The sequence below is a fragment of the Cebus imitator genome, unplaced genomic scaffold (assembly GCF_001604975.1).
Source record: "Cebus imitator isolate Cc_AM_T3 unplaced genomic scaffold, Cebus_imitator-1.0 Scaffold170, whole genome shotgun sequence".
NCBI lineage: Eukaryota > Metazoa > Chordata > Mammalia > Primates > Cebidae > Cebus > Cebus imitator.
The window spans coordinates 3,128,890-3,138,340 of record NW_016107485.1 but is presented as its reverse complement, the minus strand read 5'-3'; the positions used below and the strand labels follow the sequence as shown (position 1 = coordinate 3,138,340).

General features: G+C 45.2%; 1 protein-coding gene across 5 annotated transcripts in view; it reads left to right on the top strand.

Moving 5' to 3' along the window:
* The first annotated feature begins 441 nt into the window (after positions 1-441).
* Positions 442-9,451, top strand: part of SGSM3 (small G protein signaling modulator 3) — a 35,460-nt gene continuing 26,450 nt past the window's right edge. For 3 of the 5 annotated variants that reach the window (XM_037744361.1, XM_037744362.1, XM_037744363.1), the window contains exon 1: positions 464-566. The gene's annotated coding sequence lies outside the window, so the exon portion shown is untranslated. Of the gene's footprint in view, positions 567-9,451 lie in introns of all 5 variants that reach the window. The other 2 variants (XM_037744360.1, XM_017544730.2) reach the window with 1 other exon arrangement.

Genomic DNA, 9,451 nt, shown 5'->3' with positions numbered 1-9,451 from the left:
CAGCGTCGCAATCTGGGCCGACTGCAACTTCTACCTCCTAGGCTCAGACAATTCTCCCACCTCAGCCTCTCGTATAGCTGCGCACCACTATGCCCAGTTAATTCTTGTATATTTAATAGAGACGGGCTTTCGCCTTGTTGGCCAGAGTGGTCTCAAACTCCCGGGCTCAAGCGATCCGCCCGCCTAGGCCTCTCAAAGTGCTGGGATTACAGGCATCAGTCCCCGTGCCTGGCCTAGATGAAAAATATTTAGAAAATTAGCAAGTGATTTGCACCGTCTATCTCCCACCCTGACTGCTGGTCCACACCCTACTGTCCTAAGCTGCTCAGGCTGCGGTGCAGACGAGAGGAAAGCATCGCTATGCGTGCCGGCCTTGGGAATGGGGCGCAGAGCTTCCGGCCGCGTCCCGCCAAGTGGGCGGGAACAACTACAGCCCCCAGCATGCCTCGCGGTCGCACGTGCCCCGCCCCGCCGCGCGTGCGCGTAGACGCCGCTAAACCCTGACGGTGCGAGCCTGGAAGCTGCTAACCCGACCTGGATTGGCGCTGAGGTGGCCAGCGGGGCAGGTGAGTGCCGGGCGGGAGTCGGCGGGGACTCGCCGGCGCCCACACCTTTCCCTCAGGCGGGGGATGCGGGGCAGCTGTGGTCGGACTGTCAGACCGAGGGACTCACGGGCCGAAGGCGCCGGCGAGAGAGAAGCACCGCCTCGGGCCGGAGAGCCGCGGGGCCGACCTCGCTTGCGCCGCAGGTGGAATGGGGGCCCGGGGGCGCGGCGGGGCGGGGAGGTCGGCTGCGTCCCCCGGGCCGGCTGCCCCTAGACGGCTGAGGCCACCTCAGGTGTCCGGGGCGCGAGCCGGAATTTACCGCGCTGGCATTCGGGAGCGGTTTTCCAGAAACCGCGCCTGATGCGGGGGGGCTTTTAAAAAAAGTCTGGCTGGCTCCGGCACCGGGACAGCTGCCGACTCCTCCTCAGGTTAACTTGCGGCTTTCCCGTGAGGATTCAGATCCAGGTGCAGAACCCGAGCTCCAATCAGGCTGAGACTCGGAACAGCGGTGTGTCTGCATTTTAGCACGGGGGAAACTGAGGCATACGTTAGCCGGAATCACCCGGTGTGGTTAGGACTGGAATTTTGGAAATTATCCTCATACTTAGCTTACTGATCTAGGCTCTTTTTTATTTGGAGAGAAAAATAAAGATATTCGAAAGGTTGTTTTCAGTGACTGGGTGACTAGGGTATCTTCCAGTCTCGCGCTGTACATTTGTGGTAGGTTGATGGCTCCTTTTTGTGTGTTTTTCTGGTGGGATGGAGATGTCTTGGAATATTCCACACTGACATGTTTGTGATTAGGTTTGTAGGCGCATAAATTTCCTACTTTTTTTGCTCATCTCTTAGTTCCAATTCTCTCTGCAACTCCAAACAATTGGATTACATCTTTGCTTTACACCATTTCTGTTCTTGGTGATTAATTTGTATGTATGTATGTATTTCTTTCTTTCTTTATTTTGAGACAGTTTCGCTCTTGTCACCCAGGCTGGATTGCAATGCCGTGATCTCGGCTTAGCTCACTGCAACCTCTGCCTCCCGGGTTCAAGCGATTCTCCCGCCTCAGCTTCCCGAGTAGCTGGAATTACAGGCGCCTGCCACCATGCCCAGCTAATTTTTGTATTTTTAGTAGAGATGGGTTTTTGCTATGTTGGCCAGGCTGGTTTCAACTCCTGACTACAGGTGATCCGCCCGCCTGGGCCTCCCAAAGTGCTGGGATTACAGGCTTGAGCCACCGTCTCCAGCCCAATTAATTTGTAATTCTGTAGATCGATATCTTTCCTGGCTTTTGTTAATCCTAAGTGAATGTGGCGTTTTCATCCCTAATTGTCACATTAGCCTGAGTTTTAATTCTTCTCCCTGTCCCTTTTTAAGTGTGGAGGTGTGTGGCCTGGGAGGGAGGGGAGAGGGTGAGGTGTTGTTCAGACACGGATAATAGGTGAACATAACTCATGACCAGAACATTAGAAGACTGTGGACAAATAATTGCTTCAATATAAAAATGCATACCTCGTGAATCTGGGAAGTGTCAGGTTAATAGAAAAGTGAACTGGGGTAGAACCTCACAGAAATGAACCCCACGTTAGGGTGAAATATTGAGACGGGAACTGAGGAGATAATCATCTCTTTCGTTTTACCACGTTTCTGTGCCTGGAGTGAATGTGAGAACACCTTGCTGGCTCAGAAGCTTAAAAAAAAAGTTCTCTGTGTTTTCAGTTTTTCTCTTCTTAGTTCTCAATGAAGGTTTTGGCAGAAACCCAAAATCTTGTACATTTGATAATTTAACATCTGTTTCATCTGCTTACTCTCCTCCAGATAGTCTTTATTCAGCTGGTGACGTCAGTAATTTTCCACAGCAGCCATTCATGAGCTCATCCAGACTCACAAGGAAATGGGAATAGCACAATGGGTGTTACAGAAGCAAAAGAGATCCTGTTTCTTTGCCATCACACACACACACACACACACACACACACACACATGTAGAGAATCTAGACTAGAGCACAAGATATGTGGGAGGGGTCAGAACACCAATGTCCAGGCTCCTACCTATAGTAAAAATCATTGAAACCGTTTATTGAATACCTTCTGTTTAGCAGACACTGTAGTTGTCTCAGGTCACTATAAGTGACAGGGCCAGAATTCAAGTCTAACAGACTCTAAATTCTGCTCTTTTGACTCTGCTGTACTACCTAATCAACAACTGTGTTCAAGTGTTTCTCATTCATAAAAAAAAAATGAAACTTTCCTGTGATCATAATTTTCCTTCAAATTACTACCATTTATCCTACTTTTCATTTCTAGACTTAGCCTTAAGAAGCAGACTCTACATGCTTCTCCATTTACTCCTTAGTTCATTGCACACTGGCTTCTACCCTCAACTCTGTTGAAACTACTCTCATTAATTCCTCTCAACGATTTTTTGAATATCTACTGTGTATATCATCTTCTAGACTTACAAAGATGGCTAAGACACAGTTCTTGCCCTCAGGTAGTTTAGGGATTAATGAGAGAGAGAGGGTAGTTTATACATGTCAGTATGATATATTTACCGCTGATAGGGCAGTTTTTATAGTTAGAGAGTTGGGGGAGGAACACTTGAGAAGATGTCACTGGACCGGCAACACACAGAAAGCTTAAACTGTGCTAGACTGTAGTGTCAGGAGTGCATGTTCAGGCATATATTTTAGGGCAAAGCTGTATCCACTGAGAGATGATGTGCTTCAAAGATATGGTATAGGCTTTAGAGTCTGACAGAGCGGGTAACTGAGCCGCAGTTTCTTCTTTGTAATGCTTCCCTGCGGTGTAAGCTCTATGAAAGCAGGGCTTTGTGTTGTTCACCACCTCACCCTCATCTCCTAGAACTGTGATAGGTGAGCAATAAGTATCTGTTGAATGAGGCCTAGCACGTGGCTCATGCCTGTAATCCCAGGACTTTGGGAGGCCAAGGAGGGAGGATCATTTGAGCCCAGGAGTTCAAGACCAGCCTGGGCAACATGGTGAGACCCCATCTCTACAAAAAAGTAAAATTACCAGTCATGGTGATGTGTGCCTGTGGTCCCAGCTACTCGGAGGGCTGAGGTAGGAGGCATGCTTGGGCCCAGGAGGTTGAAGCTGCAGTGAGCCGTGTTTGCACCACACTACTCTAACCTGGGGAAGAGAATGAGACCTTGTCTCAGAAACATGGTACCAGTACTATCAGTAATAGCATATGACTGAAATAATAAGCTGTACAACCTTATCAACAACTGTGTTCTAGTCTTTCTCATTGAGAAAGTTTTCAGTGTGGCTTATGAACTGATTTGGACAGCGCCGTTGTTTGAATGCTACATATATAATTACTTCCCCTTTTTTAAAATTTAGGCTTACTAATGTATACTCACCATTTATAAATGAGGAGAGATACACTCGCCTGTTTTCAGTAGGCTCAGCTAACTGTTAACTGTCTCTTCTAACTAACATACGTCTCTTCTGCAGTTATATTTCTGCTTTTCTAAGTATGATAAATGTTTTGTATTTGTTTTCCCTCAAATCAGAAGTGAGATTGACATCAGAAATGACATTGACAGGCCAAGAGTGGTGGCTGACGCCTGTAATCCCAGCACTTTTGGAGGCCAAGGTGGGTGGATCAGCTGAGGTCAGGAGTTTGAGACTAGCCTGAGCAACATGGTAAAATCCTATCTCTGCTAAAAATACAAAAATTAGTCAGGTAGGGTGGCAGGTGCCTGTAATTCCAGCTACTCAGGAGGCTGAGGCAGGAAGCTGAGGCAGGAGAATTGCTTGAACCTGTCTGTGAGGCAGAGGTTGCAGTGAGACGTGACTGTGCCATTGCACTCCAGCCTGGGTGACAAGAGCGATCTCCATCTCAAAAAAAAAAAAAGAGAAAGAAATGAGATTGACAGCATCAATTCAGTTTTTAAAAATCTTATTCTTGGAAAGGTAAAATTTCCAATTAAGGCAAAGAGAATTTTTTTTTTCCACTACAACATAATGATGTGACTTTTCTCAGCCTTCTCTAGATATCTAGTTATCCTGCAAGCTAACATTCTAAAGACATGAAACAAGCTGGGCACGGGGGCTTATGCCTGTAATCCCAGCACTTTGGGAGGCTGGGGTGGAAGGCTTCTTACTGGAGCCCAGAAGGTCAAGACCAGCCTGGGCAACATGGTGAGACCCTGCCTCTACAAAAAATTTCTAAGAATTAACCACATATGGTGGCATGCACTTGTGGTCCCAGCTACTCTGGAGGCTGAGGCAAGAGGATCACTTGAGCTCAGGATATTGAGGCTGTAGTGAGCCATGATCACACCACACATCCCAACCTGGGTGACAAAGGGAGACCCTGTCTCAAAAAACTTAAAAAAAAAAAGATCATTTCCTTTTTCCCTCTCCTGTGTTTGAGTTCATTTGTAAATATCCTTAATTATGTTACTTGAGGATAGGGTTAAAGTCCAAATGCCACTTTTTTTTTTTAACTTTTGAAAACAGTATCGTAGTCAGGAGTACCAACAATGAAGTTCAACTTCTGGCTGTACTGCTTGCTTGATTGACAGGGTCTTGCCATGTTGCCCAGGTTGAAGTGCAGTGGCATTATCATAGCTCACCAAAACCTCCAACTCCTGGACTCAGATCCCCCTGCCTTGCTCTCATGAGCTGCTGTGATTACAGGCACATGCCACTGCACCCAGCCTGGCTTTACCACTTTAAACTTTGAGAACTTATAAGTTATCTGTCTGATGCCTCATTTCTTTCACCTGCAAAAATGGAATAATTAGTGCCACTCATAATAATAGCTAATACGTATTATGTGTTTGCTACATATACCCGTCACAGGTCTAAGAATTTTACTTGTATTAACTCACAGTCCTCACATCAGCCCTGTGGATGGTTAGTATTATGCCCATATCCAGGTGAGGCAACAGTCACAGAAACAGTAACTTGCTGAAGGTTGCACAAGTCAGGGTGGAGTCGGGATTTGAACTTAGTCTGACTCTAGAGTTTTTGCTCATAATCTCCACCTTCATATTTTTTTTTTTTTTTTTAGCCTATAATCAATAAATAGAGTAGTTTTGAAGATTAAATAAAATCTATATAAAATGGCTGTGACAAGCATTTACTGTATTAAGTACTGCAGTTAGCTTCGAGTTTATAAAGCATTTTGCACACATTTTCTTTTATTGTCATAGGAACTACCAAATATGTTTGTGACCATCACTGACAGGAAACAGGCACAAATTTGGTCACTTTCCCAGGCATACAGCATGTGTAGAGAAAGTACCCTGGTTTTGCTGCTCCATATCTTGATTATGTGGAATTTGAAGCATCATATCTTGAGAGAATTTAGTAGACGTAAGTTATTTTGGCCTGTCCAGCATCCAGCCCAGGTTCTTCTGGGAATAACAGCTTAGCTTTGCTTTGGAGAGCAGTTCATCCCTGAGCAACTAGGTGGTAGGCACACTTGGCTCAGGTCAGGCCAACAGATGTTAGGCAAATAGATGCTTTCCTCCTTTAATTGGAAGCTTTGGTTGAATGATACAGTAACAATAAAGTTCAATAAACAGTTGCAGCTCCTTCATCACAACCAGGAGCTAATTCCTAGTATCTGGATACTAGAGTTGCTGTTGTTTTCTACCATCTGATTCTTCAGCTTATCCTCATTTCTATGCCCTACTACATACCCTTTCAATACATTCCTGTCTTTCATAACTTAAGTTGCCCAAGTCAGTTTTGGTGGCTTGCAGCTGAGACTCCCTTACTGGTACAGGCATGAGACCATGTCACTTAAAATAGGCCTGGCATGGTAGCTCATGCCTGTAATCTTAGCACTCTGCGTGGCCAAGGCAGGCAGATCCATTGGGCTAAGCAGTTTGAGACCAGCCTGGTCTCAAATTTTGCAACATAGTGGAAACCTATCTCTGCAAAAAAAAAAAAAAAAAAAAAAAAAAAAAAAAAAAAAAAAAAAAAAAAAAAAAAAAAAAAAAAAAAAGCTGGGCATGGTGGCGTGCACCCATAGTCCCAGCTACTTGGGAGGCTGAGGTGGGAGGATTACTTGATCTTGAGAGTTCATGGCTGCAGTGAGCTGTGACACTGCGACTGCACTCCAGCCTAGGTGACAGAGCAAGACTCTGTTTCAAAAAAAAAAAAAAAAAAAAAGTTAAAATAATCAGCTAACTTTAACCTGAAGAGGAGAGGAATCTTGGAGACCTGGGTATCTTCAAATGTCTGAAATATATAGAATACAAAGTACCCCTAAAAAGACCAAAGAGTAGATATTATTAGCAAACATATTTCTGCCCAAGTTAAAGCCTAAGGCAGGGCTATCCATGGGTGGACAGACTGTCTTGGGAGATAGATACATCCACCAGATTGCTCAGGTCAAGACAAGGTGGTCACCTGGGAGGAGTAAGGACTTAGTAATCTAATGGGGACTGGGTGTGGTGGCTCATGCGTGTAATTCCACTGCTTTGGGAGGCTGAGGCAGGATGATTGCTTGAGGCTAAGAGTTCGAGACTACCCTGGGCAACATAGCGAGACCAACATCTCTATAAAAAAATAAGAAAAATTAGCCAAGCACAATGGTGTGTGCCTGTAGTCCTAGCTGCTTGGGAGACTGGGATGGGAGGATTGAGCCCAGCAGTTTGAGGTTATAGTGAACTGTGATGGTGCCACTCATTCCAGCCTGGATGACAAAGCAAGACCCTGTGTGTATTAAAAATAATATGGCTGGGCACGGTGGCTGATACCTGCCATTCTAGAATTTTGGGAGGCCAATGGAGGCAGATAACTTGAGGCCGGGAGTTTGAGACCAACCTGGCCAACATGGCAAGACCCTGTCTTGGCTGGGCGTAGTGGCTCACGCCTGTAATCCAAGCACTTTGGAGGCCAAGGCGGGCGGATCACCTGAGGTCGGGAGTTCAAGACCAGCCTGACCAACATGGTGAAACTCCATCTTTTTAAAAAAAAAAAAAAAAAAAAAAAAAAAAAACATTTTTTTTTAAAAAAAAAAAAAAAAAAAAAAAAGACCTTGTCTTTACCAAAAATACAAAAAATTAGCCGGGTGTGGTGGTGGCACATGCCTGTAATCCAAGCTACTCAGGAAGCTGAGGCAGGAGAGGAACGTGAGAGGTGGAGGTTGCAGTGAGCTGAGATCACACACTGCACTCCAGCCTGGGCGACAGAGTGAGACTGTCTCAAAAAACAAAACAAAACGCAATAATAATATAATGGGCTGTTGTACTGAATGAACTGTAAAGTTCTCTCCAGTGCTAAGATAATGATTCTCTGATTGAAATATAAATCTGCAGACTCTAAGACCTAGAGTTCTTTCTAGAAGATTTACCTGCTTTTCCTCACTTTTCCAACCTAGTCTCTTGTACGCCTGCTTCACCACCTATATGCTGCTCTTTGCTTCCGACTTCTGCTTCCATCAGCCCCTCACCTTCTTCAGGTGTTTGCTCAGATTTCACGTTCTTACTGAGCCTTCCCTGACCACCTAATTTAGAATAGCAACTTCCTGAAAGTGCCTGTGGCTCTTCCTGCCTCATTTTACTCTATAGCACTATTCATCATCTCACATACAATATAGTTTCTTATTAATTTTTTAAGTCACTTCTTTCTCCTCTAGGATGCTAGGTCTTTGAAAGATGGGATTTCTGTTTTGAGTACTGTGTTCCCAGCACTTAAAACAGTGTGTGGTACAAATAGGCACTCAATAAACATATGTTGATTGAATGAGTATTTCCTCAACAGAGTCACCATTGGGTCTGCTTTGTGTTCTAAGAGAATATCCAGCTCATGCTGTCCACTTTGTACCTTTGCTCTGTTGCTTCCCTTACTCGCTGGTGCCTTTCTCTTTTCTTCTCTTTGGATCACAACATTTCAAGACCAGAAGTCTGAGATCATCCCCTTCATAAGGATCAGAGATTCCTATATAATACAGCTAATTAATGAAAGATGTGGAGTGGAGGGTGACTGACTGACTGTTGGATTGTTTATCTCTGTTAAACTGTGGTCCCCCTAAGTCTTGCTCAGTTCAGGCCCTTGCACTGCCTGCTACAGATACGCATATCCCTTACTGAGTTATTAAGTAGATCTCTCTTTTTCATGAAGTCTTTTCCATATTAATCTGTAGTTATCTCTTTATCTCTTTGAACTTTGATAATATTTGTGGTCTCAGTTATTAAGGCAGGATCTCACTTTGTCACCCAGGCTAGAGTGCAGCCGCACGATTTCCACTCCCTGCAACCTCCACCTTCCAGGCCTAAGCAATCCTCCCACCTCAGCGTTCTGAGTATCTGGGACTACAGACATGCACCACCATGCCCAGCTAATTTTTGTATTTTATTTTTGAGACGGAGTCTCGCTCTGTTGCCCAAGCTGGAATGCAGTGGCACGATCTCGGCTCACTGCAACCTCCGCTTCTGGGTTCAAGTAATTCTTCTGCCTTAGCCTCCTGAGTAGCTGTGACTACAGGTGCGTGCCACTACACCTGGCTAATTTTTGTATTTTTAGTAGAGACGGGGTTTCACCACATTGGCCAGGCTGGTCTCAAATTCCGTGATCTGCCCGCCTCGGCCTCCTAAAGTGTTGGGATTACAGGTGTGAGCCACGGCGCCCGGCCTAATTTTTGTATTTTTTGTAGAGATGGAGTTTCGTCATGTTACCCAGGTGGTCTTGAACTCCTGGGCTCAAGTGATCCATGAGCCTCGGCCTCCCAAAGTGCTGGGATTATAGGTTTGTGCCATTGTGTCTGGCCTGGTCTCTCTTATTAATCATCTGACATACGAGAGAGATTTACTTAATAACTCAGTAAGGGATATGCATATCTGCAGCAGGCAGTGCAAGGGGGCCTGAACTGGGCAAGACTTAGGGGGAACCACAGTTTAACAGGGATAAACAATCCAACA